Below are 12,436 nucleotides of genomic sequence, written 5' to 3' on the forward strand. Positions count from 1 at the left end.
GGTCCCATACTCAATCAGTTGCTGGATCAAATTTATTCACTCATTCTGCCTTTTAGTTCTCCTTCAGATTCAAGAGAACTGCTGCCCAAAAAGACATCACATTTACCCTTCTACCAGCACTCAGTTCACTCACAGTGTGAAGGGCTGTAAGTGCTACTGCATGTAAATGTATGCAGAGTTCAATACAGACATTTCATAGATTTATGACTTCATGACTACAGAAATGACTTCATAAATGCCTGTTTGGATGAAAATGGATAAATATTGCATATCTCCTGTGAATTCATTATCACAGCAGTATGTGAAAAGCACTCTACTACATTAGGAGTGTTAGAGAATTACGGTAAATATGATGAAGAGTAAGGTTTATGTGCAACTTCTATGCCCTCTTAGGTTTAAAAGACTGCAATAAAAGATTATTTATGTTCTATTTGGAGTTTCATTTATATTTGCAATTTTCAAGCTGAAGTGAACTCAAAGTCAACGTGAATGGGAAATTATGATAGTAAATTATGATAAAATGATGAGGATATGATGATAGTATGTTGCTTCTGTATCGTGACATATTTTCAAGAAACCAGAAGCTCTCTCGATGATAAATGGGGGTGGTGCAAGTGAAAGGTGAAATAGATATTATTGATAAATATTATTAATGGACAAGCCAGAGTAGAATTTTACATAGCCCCCCTTCAAAGGTCATCCATTCAGCTGACTTCACAGACTCCACTCTCCACCTTTGAGTATGTGGATGTGCCATTCCTGTAGGGCATTATCCCATTTTGGACACCAGTGTGGCATCACCATAGAATAAGACACAGGAAACATTACAGCAAATGCTTTTTTACTGAACAGGCAGCAAAGAAGAGCCATAACTTGGCGTTAACTCACATAGCAGGGAAGTAGGCAGGTCACCTCCAATCATACATCTTCTCTTTATTGTAGGCACTAACACTGACACTACTACCCCTCAGCACAGCACAGCACAGTACAGCAAGCTAAAGACATGCATGCAATTTAGGCTAACAGCCACAACTTCTTTATAAGAAAAAGTTGAACAGAATACTTCAAAAATGTAGTGATGGATGAATAATGTATATCCTGTCCTAAATGTATGCAGTAACATATTCCATTACAAGACAAAAAGAGAGAAAGAATTTTCAGAATTCTTTTACAATACATTAAGAATGCATATTCATAAGGCACATGGAAAATCTCTGCAGCTGTAAATTATATCTAATTCACACTGTTCCTCACTCTTTGTGGTTGGCAGTTTTCTTACTTAAGTCCTTTGTGTTCTCATCATCTGCTTCAGTCTACTGATCCTCCTATAATCCCACTGCCATCTCATAAACTAAGCAAACAATTCATCATATCCCAATAACAAAACCCTGCAAATTTCACAAAAATGTGTGGTTTTTTTTTTAGATTTTTCAATTCATGACATATCTAACTTGTCACGAAATGCATGCAAAAGACCAGTACATCATAGCTAAGCTTATCACTTATGAACACGTTCACTATTGAGGACAATTTTCAATTCTGTCATCCCCCTTAAGAAGAATTTATTAATGCAGAGATTAACTCTGTTGGGTCTGAGGACATTTCCTCAATTTTTGCACCTTCTTAAATTTGCCTTTAAAATGACTGCCATGCAACACAATAGCCATATGTTTCATATCAAAACAATCCATTACCTTTGTCACAACTTTCCAAAACTGCTACAACAACTTGAGCAGCTGTAAACTCTCTGTACTTCATTTGACATGTGTCTCTGCTGTGGATTGAATGAAGAATGTAGGGTTTCTGGCATGATGGGTCAGTCGCACAGCACATTTCACATGCTGAATGTAGATGGACACACGAATCCGCCAATTACACGGTGAGAGGCAGATGATGTGTATCTCAGGCCCTCTTCAAAGCCTCATAATTCTGGATGTGAGTCACGTATGATCTTGTGATAAGATGGAATGGAAAGGGTGACTCTAAAGAATCAGGAAATGTTTTAACTGTATCTCTGTGCTGTTTTATCTACCTAAAATCTGAAAGGTAACTGCATTCTGAATACTGGCTTTACAAAAAATTATCTTGGCGTTACACTCCTCTCAGATGTAGCTGGGGTGGAGAGGAAATAACATGGCATGGGATGGGAGATGGAAGGGAAGGGAATGCATTTTCAGTCAATGCTGTACTTTGCTTCTCACTTGTAAAAGTGTATGATACAAGAATAATATTTAAAAGAAAAAAGGGATGATACAATAAGCTGAGCTGAGAATAAGTATAGGGTAAAAGAAAAGGACTTGACTAACCACCAAGTATGCAAGAACATTCACTAATGGGACCCAACCAAACGCAAAAGTGGATGGAAGACAGTGCCAAAGAAATGAAACAAAGAAACCAAAATCTAATCTGCCTAGATGAGTCTAATCTTCACCAAAATACAGTGGGTGGCACTCACCCCTTACCTCATGTGTCTAAACAATCCAACCACTACTGTGTATGTATATGTAGAGGCACACCCAAGTTGCCTGTTCACACATCGTGCTGGGGGAGAGAAAATAGAGAGGGAGAAAGAGCTAGAAAGGGAGCACAGGAGATTAAAATTACTGGCTACATTTCATTGGTAGAGTAGCACATCTTGCCATTATGGCCAACACCAAAAGTTTCATGTGCACTAAATGCTCCCACACTTGACTAGTCTCAAATGAATCCTTTTATCTGCCAAGTCCTTTATCTTCCCCTCAGCAAAAAGCAGCCATCTTGATTAGTGGAGTGAAAAGCACCACCAAGCATTCAATGTCCACATTAGTCCATTACACGCACACCTGCACAGTGACCTGGTTGGGTAAAAGGGGAGAGAGAGAAAAAGGGAAAAACACAGGGAAAGGCACAGAACACTTGTTTCATTACATCCCACACCTGTTTGCAGCCCAGTCAAGCTCCACTACTGCAGAGAAAAGTCTTTCAGCTTGAGATCCAGTCTAACTCCACTACTGCTGTGAAAAGTGTCCCAGTTCATGGCCCAGTCAAACTCCACTACTGTGCTGAAAAGTGTCACAGTTTGTTGACCAGTCAGTCAGCTAGAGCAGTAAAAAAGTGTCTTGGCTCATGGTCCAGTCAAACTCAGCTACCATGGTCATACTTGGTTTTGCGGCCCAGTCAAACTCTATTATTGTACTGACAAGTGTTCATGACTTAGTCATACCTGGTATTCCAGGTCACAGCCAAGTCAAACTCTGTTACTGTGATAAAATAGTGTCCCAGTTTGTGGCCAAATCAAACTCATGTACTTTTTTGAAGCATGCCTCCTTTCAAAGGGATGTAAAGTGTCAGCCAAGATGTATATAGCATTCTTACATCAGACACGTACGCACTGATTTCCTCTCTGTTCTCTATGATATGATATGATATGATATCATATTATATCATATCATATATCATATCATATCATATCATATCATATCATATCATATTATATGGTTCTTGGCTTGGCTGTACAGGTCTAGGAAACATTTTTAATTGCCATAGAACCTTTACATTACGTGAAGGCTCTTTAAATTTAATATGGCTCTTCACACTTATGTACCTCATTTATGAACATGTTTTTTTTAATCATCAAATCAAAGCAAGTTCTTCTGTAGCCTTGCTGCAGATTTTTGGAACCTGAGTATAAACAAAGCTCTACAATGGCCATCTTTCAACTAGAACAAACTATCCTCACATTTCCCTTGTGAAACCAAAAAAGTCTGAACTTCATGGAGGCAAGCAGCAAATTTCCAATGCAGAAGAACAAAGTTAGTTGTTTCAGCCAGAGCAACTCCAAAAAAATGGGATATATTTAGCTTGTGGCTTTATGCCGCATTAAATCCCTGCTGGGATTATGAGGTTCTTTCCACACAAATGCACAAATGGCACATTGTGTCATTAAGTTCATGCTCTTTAATCATCTGAAGGCCCTGGAGGCGTCTTAAATCAGCCCATGGTGTCACCAGTGTGTGAATAGCGTCCGATAAAGCTAGCACCAGTGATTTACTCAAACGCTTCATCATTCACTCAACTGATCAGTCTCCTTTTGTCTCTAATTAGGATGTAAAAATCCTGGGGATTACACTGTCACTGATTTTCTGACACAACAATGCTCTGTGGAGGTGGCCATGAAAGAGCAGTAGGAGATTTATCTCCCAGCCTATTTTCTCTGAGAGGTGCTGGCATGTGCCACAGCTACAGATTTAGCATGTCTATGTGCTAGTTCTAAATTGGCAGAGAAATGAACTTCTCACATGCCCGTGGACTAACTCACATTATCAGAGGGCCTGTGTTCTGTCTAATTAGTTGTTCATCCTTTAAAGCAAAAAGTGACTATTTTTGCAGATTAATCCACTTTTCTGCTTTGATAATGTGATTTTGCAATGTTATTGTTGTATTAAAAAGAGCATGGTCTTACAAAGTTTATAAAAATTCAGAGAGTTGTATTTTGTTCATGTAACAAATGATCATTTTCAGCAAACACATGAATAGGAAAATACTTTGCACATTAGTGGACTTTTATAGTTACTCTGATGAGAATGAAAATGAATGATAAGCATTTGCAATGTGAATGTTGATCAACACTTGCTCAGAAACTTAGCAGAGAACCTAGTAAATTGGCCAATCCTACCAATGCTAAGTGTCGGTAGTGTAATGTCCCAGCCTCCTACCAGACCACCTCTAATCACCAGGAGGAGTCAGAGAATCAGGACAAGCCAATTAAGGCTAATCAGGTGCAGCTGTGCACTCTTTACTAAATCAGAATCCTTTATTGATCCCAGAGGGAAATTGCAGAGAAGAAGAAGAAAGAAAGAAAGAAAGAAGAGCTCTCCCACAGCTCGCAGCTCAGTCTTGAGTTTATGTTTCCATGTGCATGTCTCTCTGCTAAGGTGGTAAATGGTGTTCTCTCTGGTCTCAAGTTCTTGTTAAACTCTTGTTAATCTCCCAGTTGTTTTTTCATTGTGCACATTAAAAAAAATAAATAAAAAACTTTGAGTGTCCTTTTTTGATGACTGCTTTCCCTCTGTTTCAGGTTTTCAGGAACTCTTGTTTGAAGACACTGCTTTGGTATTTCTTTTGTTTGGTCTTTGCCTTTGCCCTTTTGTTTATCCACTATTTCACAAGGCTTAGCATTGTTGTAGTAGCAGTGGTAACGCACTCACCCCACATTGTGAGGTTGCTAGTTTAAATCTTGCTATAATCTGGAAGATTTCTATCAGTATTCAAGGTCTCACAAAATTATATGATAAAAAGATGAGCCCAGATATTCGTAACACTTCTAAGCAGATCATTTGATTCATAGCTATTTTATGATCATTCTTAAGCTCCACCAGTTGTATGAGTTAACACCAAATGAGTGCAGCCCATTCACTACCATGCACAAAACAGTACAGCTAAATAAGAACATAACAGTGCAGTCCATGATGTCAATGCTATCTTACCAAAGCATGATAAAATGACCACTATACTAGCTAATATGCATTAAAATAAGATAGGAAATGCGCATTCTAATTTTGACTGTAGACATCATGATTATGCTAACCAACTATGAACTAGCTACTTGACCCGTTATCAATTGGTAAAACCCTGTGAAAACATAACCCCACCTACCATGAGCTATCTATCTAGAGTTAGCTAGATTGTATTTTTAAGCCAGATAGCATTAGCTAGATTAAGTTTTTAACTAGTTAGTGCTACCCAGTTTACATTTTTCCAGCATTTTTCGCAGCTCAAGTTTATCCTTAGTCAAAATGCATAAAATGTATATAAGAAAAGCATTTCCACTTTTTGTGTATATCTAGTTAAAAAACTAGCTACCTGACTGAGGGTCGTTAATAGCATCAGTAATATTACCTAGCATTAGCTATTATTACATATGTTATTTTTTTATTGATGCACCTTTTCAATTCCCAGATTTTTTACATTGCTAAGTTTATTTTTCCTTCATTATGAGTTATATAAGTGGTATATTTATCCAGAGCGACTCACACTTTTTATTTTATTGGTGTAGTGCAGGGTGCTTGTCCAGGCAGGAGATCAAACCACCATGTGCCATGTGGAAGCACATCAAATTGTTGCATAACCTGACAATACCCCTTTTTTTTTATTTTTTACAGGAGTGGAAAAGTCTGGTTTGGTTGACAGTTCATCCTCACTGAAAATTTGAAGATTTTGTTTTGTTATGACTTAAAAAATGAACATTCAGGGGCAACTTACGAGCAACATTTTGCACCATCGCAAACTCTTTCGTCATTAGAAAGTTATTTATTTTTGTTAATGCTTGTCTCGTTACATTCATTCAAAAAGCATGTGAGCCAAACACATTGTTAAACCTCATAGTTGTGCCTGTGCTCATTTGCATGGAAGTTCTTGGCAGACAACCTGGTAAATTGGGCCAAAGTGTCAGGAGACTTGGTAACTCAGCCATAAGCACCTCTCTTAGTAAATCTGGCCATTAGCCTTTAAGGAAGTTTCTGAAAATCCTTGGAAGCATCCTCCAGTACATATTTTAAATAGTAAAATATTTATTGCTGAAGGCTGCAATGACCTTCATTTTTACAAGTCTTACAGTCAGGAAAGTGTATTGCATATTGCTTATGTTATTAATATATTAAACACTCTTTGCTCTCACACTCCATCTGTCAAGGTCCTTACTTGTCTAATTGGATATATTCTGATCAGGCACTCTGTAAATAAACCATGTCAGCTTCATTGGGATTCCTGAGCTTGTGTAGTCATTTTCCTCAGACGTCTGTCTGATTCAGCAGGTTCACACTGTCTTGCTCTTGGTCAGAAAAGCCTCAATGTGTGAATTTACAAGAGAGAGCTTTCATTGCAAGAGAAGACAGAGCACAGTGTCAGTCTAATTATAGGCATTAAGACGGTTACAACTTTATATTGGGATAAATCATGTTTGGCTGACCTCTCAACACAATGTTGAAGTTAACTGCAGAATCTGAGCTTCTTTATAAAGTGAAAACGACTGCTTTATGTCAAGGAATATCATCATTCAACTTCTTGAAATTAATATTCAGTAAAAGTTTACACAACTTTCACTTTACATGTAGTTGATCACACAAAACATTTTTGGTGTCTGAAGTTTGAACTGGAGTTATGAGATATGAGATATGTAACTATTAAGAAATAAAAATCCAGCAATTAGTGCCAGGCAAAGCACATGCCTAAATCATTGAGTTAATGAAAACTGCCTTAAATGTGGTTTCTGACACTGTAGCACATATAAGGGTGAATTACTGCAAAACAGCCTGAAGAGGTGAGTCTCCATAAGACCATGGCAGAAGGAACTAAGTTGCAGTGAAATGTGGGAAGTTTGTTCCACCCCTGATGGGCAAGGACATTAACACAGCAAGACCTAGCCCCACAGAAATGTTTAGATTTTAAGAAAGGACATTTCAAAAGCCTCTTAACTGTCAAAAAGGTGTGTAGTTCTGGACAAAGATGCAAAGGTACACTCTTAGAAATAAAGGTACTATGCAGTTACAGTTCTTGTTCATCGAGGTACAAACTATGTAAATGTGCCTTCAAAGGTACGACAGGGGTTTTACGTTCCAATTGTGCACCTTAAATAAGTTTTCCCAGGTGAAAAGTACACTTTGGTACCTAATGTTTTAAAACAAAACAATAAAATTAAAAGCCTGTATGTGTGTGTGTGTGTGTGTGTGTGTGTGTGTGTGTGTGTGTGTGTGTGTGTGTGTGTGTGTGTGTGTGTGTGTGTGTGTGAGAGAGTGTGTGTGTGTGTGGATTGTGGTACAGTTAAGGTACTGAGATGAACACTTCAGAGTACCACCCCAGTGACCATTTACTACCTTTATTTCTAAGAGTGCACATGAGGGAACGGCGACCCCAATTGGCAGAGGAGCAAGCAAGCAAGCAAAATTTATTTATATAGCGCTTTTTACAACAGGTGTTGTCACAAAGCAGCTTTACAGAACAATCAGTATTACAGAGAGAAGAGAAAAGAAGAAAGAAAATCCGGGTCCGAGCCCCCATGAGCAAGCCAGCGGCGACGGTGGCAAGGAAAAACTCCCTAAAAGAGGAAGAAACCTTGAGAGGAACCAAGACTCAGAAGGGGAACCCATCCTCCTCTGGTCGACACCGGACAGCAAACATTATTAGTATGAAGTATTATAGAACAAAGTGGGAAAAGAAAGATCTGAGGGTGAGGACTGCACAGCGCTGTACAGCAAGAAGCTCAGTGGTGGTCAAACCGGTCCAGAAGGCTGGTGAGCAGCGGCACCAATCAAGGCAGTAGAGGCAACAGCATCAGGCGCACAGGATGGGCAGCTGATCAGCTCGGCAGAGAAAGGAGAAGAAAAAAAACAGAGTTAGTACTGTAAAGAGTGGCTGACCACAGATTACAGTAAAACAGAGCAGTGTAGACTCCAGCAGGTCTAGACCTGACAGGGAAGACTAATCACCAAATGCTTGACTGTACAAATAAGTTTTTAGCCTAGACTTAAAGATTGGGGCTGTGTCTGATTCCCGAACATTGGCAGGAAGATTATTCCAGAGCTGGGGGGCTTTGTATGAGAAAGCTCTCCCCCCTGATGTAGCTTTATTAATTCTAGGTACCAGTAGTAAGCCAGCACCTTGTGATCTAAGTAGGCGTGATGGTTCATAGTGGGAGAGGAGCTCACTCAGGTACTGAGGGGCGAGTCCGTTTAGAGCTTTATAAGTCAGTAATAGGATTTTATAATCAATGCGAAATTTAACTGGTAACCAGTGCAGGGCTGATAAAACTGGACTAATATGGTCAAACTTTCTGGTTCTTGTGAGGACTCTGGCTGCAGCGTTCTGGACTAGCTGAAGCTTGTTAAGGCTTTTGCTGTGACATCCAGACAGCAGGGCATTACAATAATCTAGCCTTGAAGTAATAAATGCATGAACTAGCTTTTCTGCATCCTGTAGAGATAATGAATTTCTTAATTTAGCGATATTGCGGAGATGCAGGAAAGCTGTTCTAGTGATATTAGATATATGTGTGTCGAAGGAGAGATCAGCGTCTATCATGACACCAAGATTTTTAACAGATAGGCTTGATGAAACTGAGAGATTGTTAAGTTTTAGTGTTGAGTTAGACAGTCTGTGTCTGGCTAATTTTGGACCAAGAAGCAGGACCTCTGTTTTATCTGAGTTAAGTAACAGAAAATTATTTGACATCCAATCTTTTATGTCTTTTACACAGTCCTCAATCTTGGCAAGTTTAATTTTATCATCCGGTTTACTTGATATATATAACGGTGTCATCTGCATAACAGTGGAAATTTATGCCGTGTTTACTGATAATGGTGCCTAGTGGTAGCATATATATTGTAAATAATATAGGTCCTAAAACAGAACCTTGTGGAACACCATAAATTACTTTTGCACGAACAGATGATTCACCCTTTACATTAACAAACTGATATCGATCGGTGAGGTAGGACCTGAACCAGGAAAGAGCTGTTCCTGTTACCCCTACAAGGTTTTCTAGTCTATCTAGTAGGATAGCGTGGTCTATTGTGTCGAATGCTGCACTAAGGTCAAGGAGGACTAACAACGACACATTTCCTTGGTCCGTGAATAATAGAAGATCATTTATAATTTTTACTAATGCTGTTTCTGTACTATGATGTGGCCTAAAACCAGACTGAAATTTTTCGTGTAGATTATTCCTATGCAAATAAGGGCTTAATTGTTTTGCTACCACTTTTTCCAGGATCTTAGATATGAAGGGGAGATTTGAGATGGGTCTATAATTTGATAGTTCACAGGGATCGAGGTTAGCTTTCTTAATCAGCGGTCTAATTACTGCAAGTTTAAAAGTTGTTGGGATGTATCCGAGGCTAAGAGAGGAGTTTATTATTGACAGAATAGGCTTAGTTATTTCTGGTAAGATTTCCTTGAGTAGACCTGTAGGGATCGGGTCCAGAATACAGGTCGATGGTTTTGCAGAAGAGACTATTTTGATTAGTTCATTTTCTTGGTGTAATGTAAACGATTCCAGCTTATCTGCAGTGACTCTAATATTCTCAGGGTCTAGACTGGAATTATAAGCCACCAGGTTTGTGGAGTTTAACTGTGTGTTCAGAATTGTCTGTCTAATTTTTTCAATTTTATCATTAAAGAAATTCAGAAAATCATTGCTGCTATAGGCTGATGGCATCTGGGGTTCAGTGACTCTTTTGTTCTCTGTCAGTTTAGAAATTGTGCTAAATAGTAATCTGGGATTGTTCTTATTGTTTTCTATGAGAGAGGAGAGATAGGCTGAACGTGCTGCAGTAAGAGCTCTTCTATAGTCTATAAGGCTCTCCTTCCAGGCGGACTGGAACACTTCTAATTTAGTCAGACGCCATTTTCGCTCTAGTTGCCTGGCTGTCTGTTTTAGAGTTCGAGTGTGATCATTATACCACGGGGCGAGTTTTTTCTGCCGTACTATTTTGCTTTTTAATGGAGCTACACTGTCTAACGTAGATCGAAGAGTATCCTCTAAGAATTTGGTCATAGTATCTAACTCAGTAGGATCGGATGGACAGCTGACTGAAGTTGATAACTGCGGGAGGTTTCTGATAAAGCTGCCAGCTGTGGAGGAAGTTATAGTCCTCTTAACCTGGTAGCATGGTGATGAGCGCATATTACCACTAAACTGGATTTTGTATGAGATTAAGTAATGGTCTGAGACGGCTGTGCTCAGGGGTTGAATGGCTAAGTTATCTATGTCTACACCAAAGGTCAGTATTAAGTCTAGAGTGTGGTTGAGGTGGTGTGTGGGCCCATTTATAATTTGGGTGAATCCCATGGAGTCTATGATAGATATGAATGCCTTACTTAGTGTGTCGTGAGGGTTGTCGATGTGGATATTAAAATCTCAGACAATTAATATTTTATTTGAAAACGTTATTAGGCTTGATAGAAACTCAGAGAATTCCTGTAAGAACTGAGAATACGGACCGGGTGGCCTGTAAATTGTGATTAATAGAAATGAATGCTTATTTGTTCCTTGCTCAAGTATATTGAGTACAAGAACTTCAAAAGAAGAAAATGTAGCTAATACAGCCAACCAGCAATAGCTCCTCCCATTAAATCTGCTCTCCACCTGGTAAAAGATAGAAAGAGGAGGTAGAAAAAAAACAGAAAAACACGTGCTACACTGGCTCGTATTGTAAATGCCCTGTAGAGGGAACATGGCATAGGATGGAAGTTTTGCAAGGAGGGGTCATATTCTCTTGAGGTTGCAAAGCAGGGGTGTGTTGCCAGATGTTATGTATCTGAGAAATTCAGTTGACAGTCCAAGATCACTGCAATGGGTTTCGGACTTTTGCAATGGATGATAAAGGGTCAAGATTCCAGTGTAGGGGAGGTTTTTGCAGGTAGGGAAATGAGTTTTGTCTTGTCCAAATTCAGTTTCAGATGGTGGTTCCCAATCCATGAAGAGATATCAGAAAAACATTTGAATATCTTCTGTAAGATGCCAGAGGTTTGAACTACAATAGCCAAATTATACAACGCCATGGTTTCCTTTTAGGTAAAGAATGGAGTTTAAATTAGTTTAGCATCAGATCTGATATCCTTTACTGAGAATAAACCGGGCAGAACAGTCAAGTCAAGGCAAGAGGCTTTTATTGTCATTCCAGTGCAGCACTGACACAGCACTCATTCTGGACATGAGGTAGTGAGAATAAGGTGCAGAGATATTAACATGCTGTGATCTGTGAGTCACGCAGAAAATTTGGGTTCTAATTTGGGTTCTAGTTCACTTTCTTCAAATGTAAAATGTATACGTTAATCAGATAAGGGTAGGTAGGCTGCACCATGAGTTACTCACAATGAGAAAAAAGATTTCAGGTAAGCTTAGCAAAAATTAATTAAGAATTCAGTTTTAGAGAGATTTCAAGTTGGTTTAATGAAATAAATGATTGAAAGAAGCTGCTGTATGATTGGTATCTATACAGGAACTACTCTGTTCTAATTATCTTGGCCCTTTATACAATCTGCCAGTAACAAAAGAATGGTGTCATTTCTCTATGAATTATTTTTTACTCATAGTTTGTTAAAACAAGTTTGTGTTGAAAGTGCAGATTCAAAACATTTAGACAGATTTAACTTTTAGAACAGACTTGCAAGGCCTCAGTGCCCAAAAATCCTTAAAGGCCCTCCAGTCTTTAACAATGATGCAGAATTCTTATCCATTTCAGCCAACAAAACATTTTAATTAGCCATATTTATGGGCAGATTCCAATTGTGTCTATATTAAAAACATTGATGAAAATGTAAATGCCAGCATCCCAAAAAATCCAATAAAGTTCCAAAAATCCTAATAATATCTTAATATCTTTTTCCTTATTTGTTTGTTATTTGTACATATTCAAGGGCTTTTTGATATTCTGCAGGTTAGATTTATGGACCGTCTCCA

Source organism: Pygocentrus nattereri, chromosome 9 (genome assembly GCF_015220715.1).
Source record: "Pygocentrus nattereri isolate fPygNat1 chromosome 9, fPygNat1.pri, whole genome shotgun sequence".
Taxonomy (NCBI): Eukaryota; Metazoa; Chordata; class Actinopteri; order Characiformes; family Serrasalmidae; genus Pygocentrus; species Pygocentrus nattereri.